At 42.1% G+C, this 18007-nt stretch overlaps 1 pseudogene; it reads right to left on the bottom strand.

Moving 5' to 3' along the window:
* Positions 1–3019: 3019 nt before the first annotated feature.
* LOC114374608 overlaps positions 3020–18007 on the bottom strand; it is a 52064-nt pseudogene continuing 37076 nt past the window's right edge.

Here is an 18007-nt window from a genome sequence, read left to right on the forward strand (position 1 = left end):
GAGTAGAACCCTCACCATTAACACTAGATGAAGAATGAAGACTCATGTTGGTTCCTAAGTTATGGTTCTTTCTTGTTGGGGGTTTGAAAACAAAAAGGTAAAAGAAACTATGGTTGAAACTAGCCAAAATAAACACTAAAAGAGGTGTGAAAGATAAGGTAAAAACTAATTGGTAAAAGGCAAGCTATCTAGGTGGTTTGACAATGGAGGGTAAAAGAAATAAGCTATGAAAGTAAGCAAGAAATTAAAGTGCAAGAAATGCAAACTAGGCGGATCCTAAGAGTGTTTGGATGACCTCATTTAAGGTTCCCAACAAAACACTCACTATCCTAAGGGAAAATTGCCTAAAATTATTACACACAAATGGAAGTAGGGTGACCTATTGGAGGCTCCCAACTTACTTCCAATGAAAGGCCTTTTTGTTACAAAATTTGAAAGCAAAACAAATTGCCAATTACAAAATTACAAAAAAAAAGTCCTCAATTGTGGTTGCTATTCTCTCTTTAGTATTTCACTCAATTTGTAGTGCTTCTTAGTCCAATAGCTCTTAAGATGGTTGGTCCCTTTCTTCTTGACTCAAATTCTTCAAGATATGGCACCAATCCTCCTTTCCAATTCCCTATATGGCAACTCACAAGCAAGGAAACAAAGAGACAAGCAACAACCAAAGACCAAAAAAAATGAAATGAAAGCTAAACCAATAGAGTTTTAACAAGACAAATTTCCAAAGATTATTCAACAATTAAAGCAATGAAAAGCACTAAAAAGCAAGCTAGGACTCAAAGAGAAACCTAGAATGGCTCTAGAGTAGAGTAGAAAAACTCTAAAAAAAAAAAAAGACTCAAGAAACCTCTAGTTTTGGCACTTGTTTTCACAATAATTTTCAATTGAAATTTCAGAACTAGGATTGGTATAAAATAGGCACCAATTATAGAACAAATTTTGAGCCAAAACAGCAAGCACACTTTCCTTTCACTTTTCCTTTTTTTTCTTGGACACTGATTTTTCTGCCAACTTGTGTGATTTTTATTATTTTTTCCTTTAATCCAAATCGCTTGGTTCTTTTTCTATAATTTTTTTCCAGATGTCTAGAAAATTCAGTAAAACTTTCAGCTCAAAAATCGTTGTGACCAATTCCCAGTAATTTATACAATTTTGTATGTTCAAGCTGCCAGCACCAGCGATTTCAACCTAGAAATCAAGAGTAGTGTTTATGTTGCTTAAGGCTTGGATAGTTACAATTTGTGTTTGCTTATGCTCAATTATGTTGAATAACACAATTCAAGAGAGCTTAAGACTTATTTGATTCACAAATCCAGCCACAACTCAGCACCACAACTCAACTTCATCATAGGCATCATGTAGGAATCTTAGAAAACAAAAAAGAGTTCAAGAACAAGACTACTTCTAAGAATTGATTTAGAACATGTTATGAACTAAATAACATGCATGAATTAGACTCAAAATTCAAAAGATAGGCTAAGAATGACAAGAATACATGAACAAATGTATCTAGAATTCAATCAACAAAATAAAATTCAACACAAACTTAGAACATAATGTGACAATTACTATGACTAAACATGACTCTAAGACAACATGGATTAAGTGATTTACACTTAGATTTTTGTGTTTTTTTTTTTAAATCAATATTTTGGAAGAAAATTTAGATCTAAGGTTCATCACAAGAATATTATGAATGAAAAATGATAGAACCTAAAATCAACACAAAAACAAGATTCAAGAGTAGATCTACAAAATTTGAACCATAGAAATGCAAGAACAAGTGTAGATCTAAGATTTAATCGGTTTATTTTTTTTTGAATCTACTCTAAACAGCACCAAACCACAAGACAATGGAGGATATACATGGAGAATAAGATGAAGAACAAGGAATTAAAGAGAATTCACCGAACAAAAAGATAGAGGAAGCAAAAGAACATCACCTAGATGAAGATGCTCTTGATACCACATGATGCAAGCTCCATTGGAGCTTGTAGGCCTAGGATCTTCTTCATCAATGGATTCCTTTGCTTCTTGGAAGATAAATGGCAGCGGAATGGAGAAGGAAGAGAGAGAGGAGACGCCACTTCAAGGAGAAGATGAGTCTAGAAGAAGCTCACCACCATAGGAGGCCATGGATAAGAGCTTGGAGGAAGAAGGAGATGAATGAAGGGAGAGGGAGAGAAGAGCACGAAATTTTGTGCTCAAAAGGAGCTCTGAAATCTGAAGTTAATATTCAAATGATCAAAGTTTAAAAAAATACACACACATGACCTCTATTTATAGCCTAAGTGTCACACAAAATTGGAGGGAAATTCAAATTTCACTTGAATTTGAAATTGAATTTGTGGAGCCAAACTTTGGAGCCAAAATTTCACTAATTATGATTAGTGAATTTTAGTTATGGTTCAGCCCACTAATCCAAGATCAATTCCAAGATTCTCCACTAAGTGTGCTTAGGTGTCATGAGGCATGAAAAGCATGAAGGACATGCACAAAGTGTGACTATATGATGTGGCAATGGGGTGTAGTAAGCAAATGCTCACCTCCCCCTCTAAAATTTAATTGGATTGGGCTTCTACCAATTCAATTAAATTTATTTCCAGCCACACACATCAAATATCCACTTAGTGCATGTGAAATTACAAAACTACCCCTAATACAAAAACTAGTCTAGGTGCCCAAAAATATAAGGGCTGAAAAATCCTATATTTCTAGGGTACCCTACCTATAATATGGAGCCCTATATACAAGGACCAAATATAATGACATCCTAGTCTAATATGTACAAAGATAATTGGACCCAACCTTGGCCCATGGGCTCAGAAATCTACCCTAAGGTTCATGAGAACCCTAGGGCCTTGTTTAGCAGCTCTAGCCCAATCTTCTTGGAGCCTCTTGCTCATGGTTCTAGTGATTGGTCCCTTCCTAGGGAGGATTGCATCAGCTAGGGTCCAGGAAAACCAAGGAAAAGATATTTTTGCCCCCATTTTTTTGGTATTTTTCGCATTCTTGATCAAAACACTGAATGATCAACGAACGATAATCCCCGGATGAAATTAGGGTATGACATATACATACCACAGTGATCAGACAAAGTGTAAGCAAAAGCTCCGGAAGCAATATCATAGAGGCGAACTTGGACATCCTCAGTCGTAGCACCAATAAGCATGTGAGTTGTTGACAAATTGGACATTATAACCCTATGAACCTTTCCAAGCATTTTGAAATTCACTACCGCCTGCACAATTCAAGTGTAAAGTGTCAACCAATTAAATCCAACTTTTAAAATGAGGCAAATGCTAATTAGTATTTGTTCTTTTTAGTCTTTACGATGAATTTATTGCCTAACTTTTATAATGAGGCGAATGCTAATCACCATGGTACATTAAGCAGAAATTAATGAAAAATTGTTGTAGTTAAGATAAAACCCAAGCAAATAAAAGAATGGTCATGATTGGCTACCTTTTGTTTTGATCTTTCTTGGGCTTGGGAGTGGGGCTATGTGAAGGAGAACGAGAGGAAGAGGTTCCAACCATATTAGTATACAGATAAGCACACACAATAAGGAACTCTACTATTTTTTTAACCTTATTGCTCATAAAAATAAGTTTTTCCTTATGATAATTCTTCCAAGAAACAATCTACCCTCTATAAAGAAGCACCTAAAATCATATATTTCAAACAATTGAGATCTATTAAGTGAAATTACCACTTCCATGTCAGATCAATATTGTTAAGCCATGACTAATTTCATTTTAAAATTATATTCATGTTGGTCCAGTAGTGTTGGATACAAAAATTTACAAGTTATGAAAATAACAAGGATTATATCACTGCCTAAAATTCTAACACAAAGTGCATAGGTATAAGATTTGTTGTGTCTTTAAGCATTTCATAATAAGCTTTGTAATTTTACAAAGATTGTTTGTTTTTTTAGTTTATGTTCTTGATTTCTTTTATTTGATATTTTTCAATGACCTGCACTTCATGTATGTCTAGTAAACCATTTACAAATTGTAAACATTTGGTAGGATTCTGCTAATTTTACAGAAAAATTGAAGGCTACTGCTAACCAAATTACAACTCTTGATAGAGCAAGTTCTTTCAAACCTTGTAACCCATGCTTCTTGGTTGTCATGCATCCATCATATGTTGGTTCACATTTTGTTCTGGTAAGTTGCAAAATAAATTTGGCTCAAAGATCATGAGTTGAAAAAAAAAATTGTTTCTCTTTTCCATGACAAAATTTACCAAGACAATTTTATAGGAGACAACTTTGATTTGCACGAGCAACAAAGACTTATCAAACTTCGGGTGTTAAATGGGAATGTTTGGCTTGCAAAGTTCCAGAATATTTTCTTTCTTTACTTTTCCCTCACAGATTGCTTCATTTAAGGCTTTGCCCAGTGCTGGCTCAGAACAACAAAATACAAAAGAAGAATCACCTTCAGAACACAACGAAGCATGTATATCCATGAAGAAAAACTACATAGGAGTAGAAATTTTTATTATCTCTCACTCTTTAAAAAATGTTCCCTTTGTATATACTAAATTGTGACAAAAAATTGAACAGTCAAACTTAGGGTGGCATACACACTCTGCACACAGGCACAAATGGATGCTTTCTTTTTATCTAGTCCTTAAAGGATAAAGAAATGCAACTAGACATGATGATAAGAAGAAACATTGAAAGAAAACCATAGAGTTTTGGAATTAATTGATTATTTATCATTCTACCCATTTCTCAGCAACAGAATGGAATCTATATTCCATTCCACACCACCCAAGCAACCAAATAACATATTATAATATTTCACAAGAAGGAATGAGAATCATGCATAAAAACAGTTTCGAAAAGAAATTATGTGTTTATATTTTCCTAACAAGCCAATGATAAATGTTCATTTCCAAACACAATGATTCAATACCACTAGAAGTAAATAGTAATTTTCATAAATGTCACTATGTAACATCCCATTTTTCGTAAAATAAATTAAAAATGATTTTATTCAAAAATAAATAGTTTTAGGAAAATAATGAGATTTTGTAATTAAATAAATAAAGGGAAATAGTTTTATTATTTAAAATAATGGTTTTAAGGTAAATAAAATAAATATATGTTCTTAGAAAATAAAAATGATATTTTATTTATTCATTTGATAGGAAGCAAAATAAAATTTTTGTTTATAAAATAATAAAATAAAGAAAAAATAGAGTAAATAATATACTGGATACCCTAGCTAAAAATAGGGACGTATTAGGTTAGTTTTTATATATGCGATTTCTCTTCTCTCAAATCCGTTTTCCCTTCTTCCTTTTCCAAAATCCTATCCTTTTCCCACATACATTCAGATCTATGCCAGTAAAACTACGATTCCAGACTTGTTTTCGCACATGTTCGGAACTCATTTTTGCATACATTCAAATTGTCGAGAAATTTGAACGCCATGTTCGGAACTCATTTTCACACATCCCCACCATTGGGATTTGCGAAATAATGTCTGAGATGAGACAAATGTCCCTCGAATCATAGATTTCTTTTTTTCGCATACACCTAAACCCCTTCTAGTAAAAATATGATCCCAAATTCGTTAACGGTTGGATCATCATGAAATTTAAACACTAGGTTCAAAACTCAATTTGGCACACGTCCACCGTTGGGATTTGTGAAAAAATATCCCTGGAGAGAGCAAGGTCCCTCACACGGAGATAGTAAAATGGAGGCTTCAATCCCTTCTCCTTTTTCTAATGCTTGGAAACCCTAGCAGAGCAACCAGAGGAAAATCCTGAGGAATCTTAGACAATCACTAGAGATGCCACTATCGCTATCAGACTAGACACGTGAGCTCGCTTAGAGGTAAGGGATGAGTTTATCGCAATTGGGGTTAGAATGAACATGTGTAGGGATCCTTAGAGGATTAAATTGGATTTATTTTGGGATGTTTATTGAGTTATAATTTTTCCTTTAAGATTATAAATACGATATTGTTGTGTTTGATGGACCAATTGATGTCCTGATGTGAATTGGTTGATAAAATTGAGTACTCTTGATGTTTTCATGTTTTTGAACTATGATTTTGATTCATTGATTTTGATATGATTGTGTGAAATTGTTTGAGGGGTTTTACTCTCCATGTTGTGAGAAGCATTTTTGTATAAATTGTTTGTACTTTGGACAAGATTTGTTAGATTGGCATGATAAATTTTTATATTGAGATTATGAAATTGTGATTCAAATTGTGAGTAAATAACAAATTAAACATGTGATGAATGATGAAATACATGTGTATTGAGATGTTGTGTGTATTGAATTGTGAGCTATGAATTGTGCAATCAAACAATTGTAAGACCCTTTAAGGGCAACGAGTTTTTGCGCGACGAGTATTGTGATGGGATTCACTGTGAGAACCCGAAGAGTTGAATCACTTTGAGGCACGACGAGTTAAAATGATTTTGAAAATAATTGAGTAGTTGTGTGTATTGCATAGTTCATATGTAAAGTGTATATGATTCATGAGGTGTGATAACATGTTACTTTGGGATTATACCATTGTGATTTAGACCAAGTGTATGTGATAAATTGAGTATGTATTGACTTGTAATATATATGAGCATTGAGATGTTGTGTGCATTGAGTTTTGAGCTATGAATCGTACAATCACACGACTATAAGACCCTTTAAGGGCGACGAGTTAATGCATGACAAGTATTATGATGCGAACCACTATGGGGACCCGACGAGTGACACACCGGAAATCAAAAGGAAGCATCGTTGCACAAATAGTGAGGTTCCGTAACATTTCGTAAGTCAAAAAGGGGATGATTATGTAATCCGCAAGGTTCCGTAACATTACAGAAAGAAAAGAAGTATCGTTACGAAATTCGTAAGTATCCGTAACTTTACGAAAAAAAGAATCACCAAAAAAAGGGCAGGGGTGTATTTAGTAAAAATGGGGGTGCAAATAGCAACCAGGCCCACTTGGGCCTTCCAGAAGGTTGTTGCTTCTGGAGGAAGCAACCTTGCTCGCCTGGGCGAGCTGGGTGGCAAGCTTCTACCCCAATTTTCTATAAATATGGGGAGAAGTGAAGTAGAAAAGGGTTCAGCCCCTTAGGCACTTCTCTCTTTCTCGAAATAACTGAGGAAAATTAGTTCCGTGAAGAAAATTCAAGCCGAGGCGCTTCCGTAACGTTTCCGTGAGTGATTTCGCGAAGGTTTTCGACCGTTCTTCGGCGTTCTTCATTCGTTCTTCAGTCTTCAACGGGTAAGTACCTCAAACCAAGCTTTTTAATTCATTCTATGTACCCGTGGTGGTCCACATTTGGTTTCATGTATTTTTATTCTTGTTTTCATTTACTTTTTATACCCCCTTTTGACGTGCTTAAGCCATTTATTTAAGTCATTTCTCGCTTAATCTAAAAATAAAATAAATTTCCACCGATCGTTTGAATTGTAATATCCGTTAGTTTCGATTAAAATGAATTCCGACCGTTCGGTCGTGCCGTAACCATGTTGGAAATCAAAAAAAGAGGTAAAATAATAATATAATAATAAAAAAATATCTTTTAGTAAAATAAAGCGGAAAATCAATCGGACGTTTTCTCTTTGGGATTTCTCATTCTTAATTGAATTGACTAATAACTAAAGTGAAACTAAGGCTAAAATCAACTCGCCTAGTCAAGCTCGTCCACAAAAAATAGGATTTTGAAAGTTTATCATTTCAGTTTCTTACCAAGTAAAATGGATCATTTTTAAGGTCCAATGCCTTAAAATTATCACCTTCCAAGTAAAAAGAATCACTTGATTCACGCATAAAAAAGAATTACGTAGGTCTGATTTTCTCATCCCAATTGAGGAATACGTAGGAGCAAAGAGAAATACCCTTGTCGACCACAAAAAGAGAAAAAATATAAAAAGGATATAAAAGATATAAGGACATAAAAGGGGACGTAAAAATCAAAGTCATGTTTTCACATTCGATTAAAGGCTTCCGTCCCTTGTGACGGGCGTGTGGGGTGCTAATACCTTCCCCGCGCGTAAATACAACTCCTGAGCCTTTCACTTAAAAGTTCGTAGATCGCGTCTTTTCCGGTTTTTCCGACGTTTTCCTCAAATAAACGTTGGTGGCGACTCCGCGCGTATTCCTTTCATGGAACACGCATCCCGCGAGTCTCGCGTCGCCCTCCCGCCGAAGGGTAGGTTGCGACAGTTGGCGACTCCACTGGGGACTGTTTTTAGAGAGTTAGGCCATTTAATCTTGTGCAATGTTTTACCATGACTTACCCCTTTGTTGGTTTCCCTTCATTATGTTCTTGTATATATAACTCTTTGATGCTTTTAGTGCATTTTTTGTATCCTTGAGGTAAATATTTATTCATTTGATGCACACAAACACTAACACTATTTGCACACACGGTGAGTTGAAAAAAAGGGGGCCCTATACTTGGGTTCGTGGGAACATAAGGAGTGGAGGTGAATCTGTGATCATGCTAGGTCTCCGACTTGCTTGATTACAGTGAACCCTCATCTAGAGTTTTTCTCTTTGAAAACATATTGTTGCTAGTAGTCCCTACTGCTGCAGTATGTTCTTCGAAGGGGATGATACCTCTAGAAACCATCAAGAGAGATATGACTACCTTGGGGGTTATCACTAAAAGCCTAGTTAGCTCTCTCCCTTATAGGTCCCTTAAATAGGGGCACGGAGCAAACACGCTGCATGCCATTTTTCACACTGCCATGCATAAGTATCATATACCCTTTTGCTTATATTTGTTTGTGAATATTGTCGTACTATGTTCATCCCCATGTTGTGCCTTTCGCATATGCATCATGCGTGGGTTTCGTCTTTGATCCCCTCACTTTAGCAAACCGACGGAGGGTCCGTGTCGCCTTCTTAAAAACATACGTTGGGTGCCATGCTGCCCAAACGTTGTATCCAAGAAGGAAACAATTTCTCGGGCTCCCGTATTCGTAAATTGCATCTGTGTCATATGCATTTCTTCATGCATTCATCCATTCCACCCATGATAGATGTCGGAGTTTTGATTCGCACTAGATTTTATTTCACTTTAGTAAAACATGGGATCAAGTCAGAAACCTTCGCTTAAAAAGAGGTTCTATCAAGTCAAAATCAAGAGCTTAGAGGTCACTAGTTTATGAGAGTTGGGGCAATTAATGGGTCAACTTCAATGGCAAGCCTTCCGCAAAGCCTATGGTAAGATTTGGGACCTAGCTAGGGTAGAAGTCTCCATGGAACCGATTGCATCCCTTTCCCAGTATTATGACCAGCCCCTAAGGTGCTTCACATTCGAGGACTTCCAGCTAGTGCCGACTGTGAAAGAGTTTGAAGAAATCCTGGGATGCCCACTAGGAGGAAGGAAGCCATATCTTTTCTCTAGGTTCTATCCTTCCACGACAAGAGTTGCCAAGGTAGTGAAAATCTCAGCACAAGAGTTGGACCGAGTAAAGCAAAACAGGAATAGGGTAGTCGGAGTACCAAGGAAGTGTTTGGAGGAAAGGGCAAAGGCCTTGGAAAATCAAGGCAAATGGGCTTTCTTTTATTGACATCTTCGCACTATTGATTTTCGAGGGAGTCCTCTTTCCAAATGTGGATGGGTTGGTGGACCTGGCAGCGATCGACGTTTTTCTCGCCTATCATAACCACAAGGAAAGTCCAGTTGTCGCTATGCTAGCCGACCTATATGACACCTTCGACCGAAGATGTGAAGAAAGCAATGCAAGGATTGTTTGCTGTACTCCAGCTCTTTATGTATGGTTAGTTTCACACCTTTTTCGCCAAGAGGTGAGGCATGCTTGCCCATTAGAAAGCCACCGTTCATGCACAGAGAAAGGAAGGGCGAATTGGGATCAACTCTTAGCAAGCAAAGAAGGAGCATCTGTCAACTGGTTCCCTCGATGGAAAGAAGGAGGAACCGGAGTTCTTATTTCATGTGGAGGATTTCCGAATGTTCCCTTGATGGGGACGAGGGGTTGCATCAGCTTCAATCCCGTTCTTGCAATAAGACAACTTGGCTACCCTATGAGAGGGGCGCCACTAGAGGATGAGCTCGCGCCTGTCATTTCATGAGGCTTCAATAAGACCAACGTGGAGACGCTTCAGAAGGTCCGCAAGGCATGGGGGGTGGTACAAAAGAAGGACAAAGAGCTCAGAGACAATGGACCCATTGGTGGCTACCGTGAGTGGTTGAAAGCCCACGTGCAAGGTTTGGATTGGCTCCCAAGTCTGAGAACCGCTAAGAGGGAGGAAGATGAGGCACCAGAGGAAGACGAAGAGGTGCAGGCCCTTAGGACGGAACTCAAGCAAGCTCAAATAGTCAAAGAAAGCAGCTCTTAAAATCCGAAAGGAGAATGCCGAACTGAGAGATATAAATATAGCTACCACCAAGGCTTTGGAACAAGAGACCAAGAGGGCTCGTAGGGAAGAGCACGGCTGGAACAAGTTCCGAGGGGCTCTGTGGGGTTGTAACAACGAGCTTAAACTCCGGAGGGAGGAAAGGGACCAATCGCGAGTAGACAGTTTGATCTTGAAAGATGAATTGAAGGCTTGCTCGAGGTCCAAAAGAAGTTTGTCTTAGCGGTTATGCGAGACAGAGACCAACATGCTAGCTATCATCGCCAAGTACCAAGAAGAGTTAAGTCTAGCCACGGCCCATGAGCATAGGGTCGCAGACGAGTATGCCCAAGTATACGCGGAAAAAGAGGCTAGAGGAAGGGTGATCGACTCTTTACACCAAGAGGCAACCATGTGGATGGATCGGTTTGCTCTTACCTTGAACGGGAGTCAAGAAATTCCCCGATTGTTAGCCAAGGCCAAGGCAATGGCGGACACCTACTCCACCCCCGAAGAAATTCATGGGCTTCTCGGCTATTGTTAGCATATGATAGACTTAATGGCCCATATAATTAGAAACCGCTAGGAAACTTATATGGTCTCTCAGATCTTGACCAGATACGACTTTCCGAAATAAAATGAGTTGGTCCCATGTTTCTATTCCAAAAAAGCTTGTGCGAATCAAAACACTCCTGCATTTTATCTCTAGCATGCATTTTTTTCTTTTTTTACCCACTCCTCACGTTTGGTTTTTTTAGGGAAAAACACCATAACTAAACGCGCCACAAGGCATCCCTATCGCACCAGATCCAAATCTAGAACGATGGGTGATCAAGAGGAGACACAGGAACAGATGAAAGCCGACATGTCGGCTCTGAAAGAACAGATGGCTTCCATGATGGAGGCCATGTTAGGAATGAGGCAGCTCATGGAGAAAAACGTGGCCACCGCTGCCGCTGTCAGTTCGGCTGCCGAAGCAGACCCAACTCTCTTGGCTACCGCGCGCCATCCTCCCTCAAACATAGTAGAACGAGGAAGGAACACACTGGGGCATGACGACAACCCTCATCTGGGACACAACCGAGCGGCTTACCCTTATGGATTGCCGCCCAACTACTCACCACCCGTCCTGCAAGACGATGCGGGCCATTTTGCTTCCCCCGTCCTTGAAGGGGAGCCTCCTCAACAACCCGACGAGGTCCACGAAAACCCTCAAGACTATGCCCGAAGGGATGTTGAGTTCTATCCCCCGATCCCCGAAGGGCCGGCACCCAACGCGTTGCCTCAACCCAACCTCACAGCACAACCAATAGTTTTGTCCATGGAAGGACCGCCCCCGGCAACTGAGGAGAGGAGGAAGCTCGATCTCCTCGAGGAGAGATTGAGGGTCGTAGAAGGATTTGGTGACTATCCGTTCGCAGACATGACGGATCTCTGCTTAGTACCCGATGTTGTTATCCCCCCGAAGTTCAAAGTACCGGACTTCGACAAGTATAAAGGGACAACTTGTCCCAAGAACCATCTCAAGATGTACTGTCGCAAGATGGGCGCACACTCTAAGGATGAGAAGCTATTAATACACTTTTTCCAAGATAGCTTGGCCGGAGCCGCAGTAGTTTAGTACACTAATTTGGAAGCTTCCTGTATCCGTACTTGGAAGGATCTGATTACTGCCTTCCTAAGGCAATATCAATATAATTCCGATATGGCTCCCGATCGCACCCAGCTGCAGAATATGTTCAAGAAAGAGGGCGAAACTTTTAAAGAATACGCTCAGCGGTGGAGAGACCTGGCAGCACAAGTGGCTCCTCCCATGGTCGAGAGAGAGATGATCACTATGATGGTAGACACTTTGCCAGTGTTCTACTATGAGAAGCTAGTAGGTTACATGTCGTCCAGCTTCACGGACCTAGTGTTCGCCGGGGAAAGAATCGAGGTAGGATTGAAAAGAGGAAAGTTCGATTACGTTTCCTCCACGAGTGCGAATGCCAAAAGAATCGGGACAACGGGGGCAAAAAGGAAGGAAGGAGATGCCCATGCTGTCTCTTCAACGCCCGCGTGGGTCAAACCCCCGCAGCCACCTCATGGTACCCATCAGTACGCGCAATATCACCCGAGCTTCTCGACTCACACCGGGAACGCCTCTAGTTCAGCACCTGTGCAGCCTAAGGCACCCACCCAGAGGGAAGCTCCCCAAGTTCCAACTCCAAACACGACTCGCCCGGCCGGCAATTCCAACGCAATGAGGAACTTCCCTCCGAGGCCATTTCAAGAATTCACCCCACTCCCAATGACGTATGAAGACCTCTTGCCGTCCCTCATCCCCAACCAATTGGCCGTGGTAACTCCCGGAAAGGTCTTCCAACCCCCTTTCCCAAAGTGGTATGACCCTAACGCGACTTGCAAGTACCATGGGGGTGCCCCGGGGCATTCCATTGAAAAATGCTTGGCTTTTAAACACAAGGTCCAACATTTGATAGATGCTGGATGGCTGACTTTCCAAGAGGATCGGCCCAATGTGAAAACCAACCCGCTCGCCAATCATGGAAGGGGAGCGGTTAATGTCGTTGAGTCCGATAGGCCACGCAGGTCTAAACCTTTAAGGGATGTGGCAACCCTTAGGAGGTTTATCTTTGAGGCCCTACAAAAGGGAGGTGTGATTCCCCATAGTGAGCGTAAGGAGGATTCCTGTTTGTTGCATTCCGGCGAGCTACATGACATGGAAACGTGTTTGGGAGTAGAGGAATTGTTACAGCAGATGATAGATCAAGGTCAACTGGAAGTTGGCAGTGAAGGAAGAGAGGAGCAGCACATATGCATGCAGTCCACGGATGGGAGCACTGTTGTAAAGCCCAAACCCTTGGTGATATACTTCACCAAGGGCACAGCTTCGCAAAAGCCCGGACACCCCTTGGCAGCTAAACCTGTCCCTTTCCCGTACCAAAATAGCCACGCAGTCCCATGGAGATATACACCTCCGAGGGGGAAGGAAGAAGAAGCCACCGACGTCAGCTCGTTGTCGGCTAAAGTAACAAATATCACGGGACCGAGTGGTGTGACCCGAAGCGGTCGTGTGTTTGCGCCCCCGGACCTACCAGTCCAACCCGCGAACGTCAAGGGGAAAGCAAAAGTGGTGGAGGAACAAGATGATGAAGCACCCCTCACTTCGAATAAAGATATTCCGGCGAAAGGTCTTCCGGAGAAAAAGGATGGTAAAAAGGAGGTGTCACTAGAGGAAGCCAGCGAGTTCCTCCGTATAATTCAGCAGAGCGAATTCAAGGTTATCGAACAGCTCAACAAAACCCCGGCCAGGGTCTCGCTGTTGGAGTTACTCATGAGCTCCGAGCCTCATCGGGCTCTGCTAGTGAAGGTTTTGAACGAGGCCCACGTGGCCCAAGACATCTCGGTAGAAGGTTTCGGAGGGCTGGTCAATAATATCACTGCCAACAACTATCTCGCCTTTGCCGAAGAAGAAATCCCCGCCGAGGGGAGAGGGCATAACAAAGCTTTGCATGTATCAGTCAAGTGTATGGACCATATCATAGCCAAGGTGCTCATCGATAATGGTTCCAGTTTAAACGTGATGCCTAAGAGCACTTTGGAGAAATTACCATTCAATGCCTCCCACCTAAAGCCGAGTTCAATGGTGGTTCGTGCCTTCGACGGCTCCCACCGAGAGGTTAGGGGAGAGATCGACCTCCCAGTACAGATAGGCCCTCACACATGCCAAGTTACCTTCCAAATAATGGATATTAACCCCCCCTACAGCTGTCTGTTAGGGCGTCCGTGGATCCACTCAGTGGGAGTTGTTCCCTCTAAACTCCACCAAAAGTTGAAATTCGTAGTGGAAGGGCATCTGGTCATCGTATCAGGCGTGGAAGACATCTTGGTGAGCTGCCCATCCTCTATGCCTTATGTGAAGGCCGCAGAGGAGTCATTAGAGACCGCTTTCCAGTCTTTCGAGGTGGTAAGCATTTCCTCCGTGGATTCCTTCTCTGGGCAAGCTTGCCTGTCCGATGCAGCAGTAATGATAGCCCGAGTTATGTTGGGGAACGGTTACGAACCCGGAATGGGTTTAGGCAAAGACAACGGCGTCATAACTAGCCTGATAAATGCCAAAGGAAATCGTGGGAAGTATGGGTTAGGCTATAAGCCCACTCAGGCAGATATAAAGAGAAACATCGCGGGAAGGAAGAGCGGTAGTCAAAGCTCGCGGTTGAGACAAGAAGGTGAAGGAAGCCCACCCTGCCACATAAGTAGGAGCTTTATAAGCACGGGTCTGGGGGACGAAGGTCAAGTGGTCGCGATATACGAAGAGGATGTTCCGAGTACATTGGATTTGGTATGACCATGCCCTCCTGATTTCCAGCTGGGAAATTGGCGAGTGGAAGAACGCCCCGGCATTTACGCGACGAGCATAATGTAAACCTTTACGGTTTTAAAAGCTCTATAGTTGGGCCGAGGCTTTAGAGTTTTTCTTTTGTTAAGGCTTTGTGTCTTTTGTTTTTGAATTTATAATACAAGGATCTTTCTTCATCTGTTCCTACGTCTCTACCTATTCTCATCCATTTGCATGTTTACTTCTTTATTTTTAAAACGGCAGATCCGATGACGAGTCCCTCGAAGGTAGGGACCCGCCTATCAACTTCGAGCAAGAAACGAATCAAACGGAAGATGAAGGGAATGAGGATGTGAGACTTCCCCCAGAATTAGAAAGGATAGTCGTCCATGAGGACCAAGAAATGGGGCCTCATCAAGAAGAAATAGAACTAGTAGACTTGGGAATTGGCAGTGGAAAAAGGGAAGTAAAGATAGGCACAGGTATTACCGCACCTATCCGTGAAGAATTAATAACCCTGCTAAGAGACTACCAAGACATCTTTGCTTGGTCGTACCAAGATATGCCCGGTTTGAGTTCTGACATTGTACAACACCGATTACCTCTAAATCCCGAGTGTTACCCGGTAAAGCAGAAACTGAGAAGGATGAAGCCCGAAACATCTTTGAAGATAAAAGAAGAAGTGAAGAAGCAATTTGACGCTGGTTTTCTGGCCGTCGCTCGGTACCCAGAATGGGTCGCCAACATTGTACCGGTCCCTAAGAAGGATGGGAAAGTACGAATGTGTGTGGATTATCGGGACCTGAATCGGACCAGTCCCAAGGACAATTTTCCTTTACCACACATTGACATCCTCGTAGATAATACGGCCAATTTCGCTTTATTTTCCTTCATGGATGGTTTCTCCGGTTACAATCAGATAAAGATGGTGCCAGAGGATATGGAAAAGACTACCTTCGTCACCCTGTGGGGAACATTCTGTTACAAGGTGATGTCCTTTGGACTCAAGAATGCCGGGGCAACTTATCAATGGGCCATGGTAGCTTTGTTCCATGATATGATGCACCAAGAGATCGAGGTCTACGTGGACGACATAATTGCTAAATCTAAATCCGAGGAAGAACACCTTGTCAACCTGCGGAAGTTGTTCGAAAGGCTTAAGAAATATCAATTAAGGTTGAACCCCGCCAAGTGTACCTTTGGGGTCAAATCAGGGAAATTGCTTGGTTTCATTGTAAGCCAGAAAGGGATAGAGGTAGACCCCGAAAAGGTGAAGGCTATCCTTGAGATGCCAGAACCCCGTACAGAGAGGCAAGTCCGAGGTTTCCTGGGACGCTTGAATTATATTGCCAGATTCATACCGCAGCTCACCGCCATTTGTGAGCCATTGTTCAAACTCTTACGCAAAAACCAAACCGACCGCTGGAATGAGGGTTGCCAAGAGGCTTTCGGAAGGATCAAGAAGTGCCTCATGAATCCCACTGTGCTTATGCCACCAGTACCTGGAAGGCCTCTCATCTTGTACATGACAATCTTGGACGAGTCAATGGGGTGTATGCTGGGGCAACATGACGAATCCGGAAAGAAAGAACGCGTTGTCTATTACCTGAGTAAGAAGTTCACGGCCTGTGAAATGAATTACTCTTTGCTCGAGAGAACGTGTTGTGCTTTAGTATGGGCATCCCATCGCCTAAGACAGTACATGCTGAGCCATACTACCTGGTTGATATCCAAGATGGACCCGGTCAAGTACATCTTTGAAAAGCCAGCTCTCACAGGACGAATCACCCGGTGGAAAGTCCTGCTATCCAAGTTTGATATAGTTTACGTCACCCAAAAAGCGATAAAAGGAAGCGCCTTGGCAGATTATTTGGCTCAGCAGCCTCTTAACGACTATCAGCCCATGCATCCCGAATTCCCGAATGAGGACATCATGGCCCTGTTTGAGGAAAAATTGGACGAAGATTGGGACAAATGGACCGTATGGTTTGACGGAGGGTCAAATGTTCTAGGCCATGGCATTGGAGCAGTATTGGTCTCTCCGGACAATCAATGCGTACCTTTCACAGCCAGATTAGGATTCGACTGCACCAACAACATGGCCGAATATGAAGCATGTGCCCTGGCCGTCCAGGCAGCGATTGACTCTAATGTCAAACTACTCAAGGTGTACGGCGACTCAGCATTGGTAATCCATCAGCTGAGAGGGGAATGGGAAACTAGAGATCCTAAGCTGATACCCTACAAAGCCTATATCAAGGAATTGGCTAAGACCTTTGATGAGATCTCCTTCCATCATGTTCCCCGCGAGGAAAATCAAATGGCGGATGCGCTTGCTACTTTGGCGTCTATGTTCCAGCTAACACCGCACGGGGACCTACCATACATTGAATTTTGGTGTCGTGGCAAACCCGCGCATTGTTGCCAAGTAGAAAAGGAACGGGACGGTAAGCCTTGGTATTTCGACATCAAGCAATATATCGTAAGCAAAGAATATCCACCAGAGATTGCCGACAATGATAAAAGGACATTGAGAAGATTGGAGGCCGGGTTCTTCATGAGCGGAAGCATACTATATAAGAGAAACCACGACATGACACTCCTGCGGTGCGTGGATGCCAAAGAGGCGAACCACATGATCGAGGAAGTCCATGAGGGCTCGTTTGGAACGCACGCCAACGGGCATGCTATGGCCAGAAAGATCCTAAGGGTAGGTTATTACTGGCTTACCATGGAAAGTGATTGTTGTGTCCACGTAAGGAAATGCCACAAATGTCAAGCATTCGCAGACAATGTCAATGCCCCACCGCATCCTCTGAATGTCATGTCCGCCCCTTGGCCTTTCTCCATGTGGGGAATAGATGTCATCGGGGCCATTGAGCCCAAGGCCTCGAATGGTCATCGCTTCATCCTCGTAGCGATAGATTATTTCACCAAGTAGGTTGAGGCGGCTTCCTACACCAATGTCACGAGGGGTGTAGTGGTCAGGTTCATTAAGAGGGAGATCATCTGCCGGTATGGTTTGCCAAGGAAGATTATCACGGACAATGGCACCAACCTGAATAACAAGATGATGGGGGAAATGTGCGAGGAGTTTAAAATCCAGCATCACAATTCCACACCCTACCAACCAAAGATGAATGGAGCCGTGGAAGCGGCCAATAAAAATATCAAAAAGATTATCCAAAAGATGACCGTGTCATACAAAGATTGGCACGAGATGCTCTCATTCGCGTTACACAGTTACCGAACTTCAGTACGAACATCAACTGGGGCAACGCCGTTCTCATTGGTATATGGAATGGAGGTTGTG

The sequence above is a fragment of the Glycine soja genome, chromosome 2 (genome assembly GCF_004193775.1).
Source record: "Glycine soja cultivar W05 chromosome 2, ASM419377v2, whole genome shotgun sequence".
NCBI lineage: Eukaryota > Viridiplantae > Streptophyta > Magnoliopsida > Fabales > Fabaceae > Glycine > Glycine soja.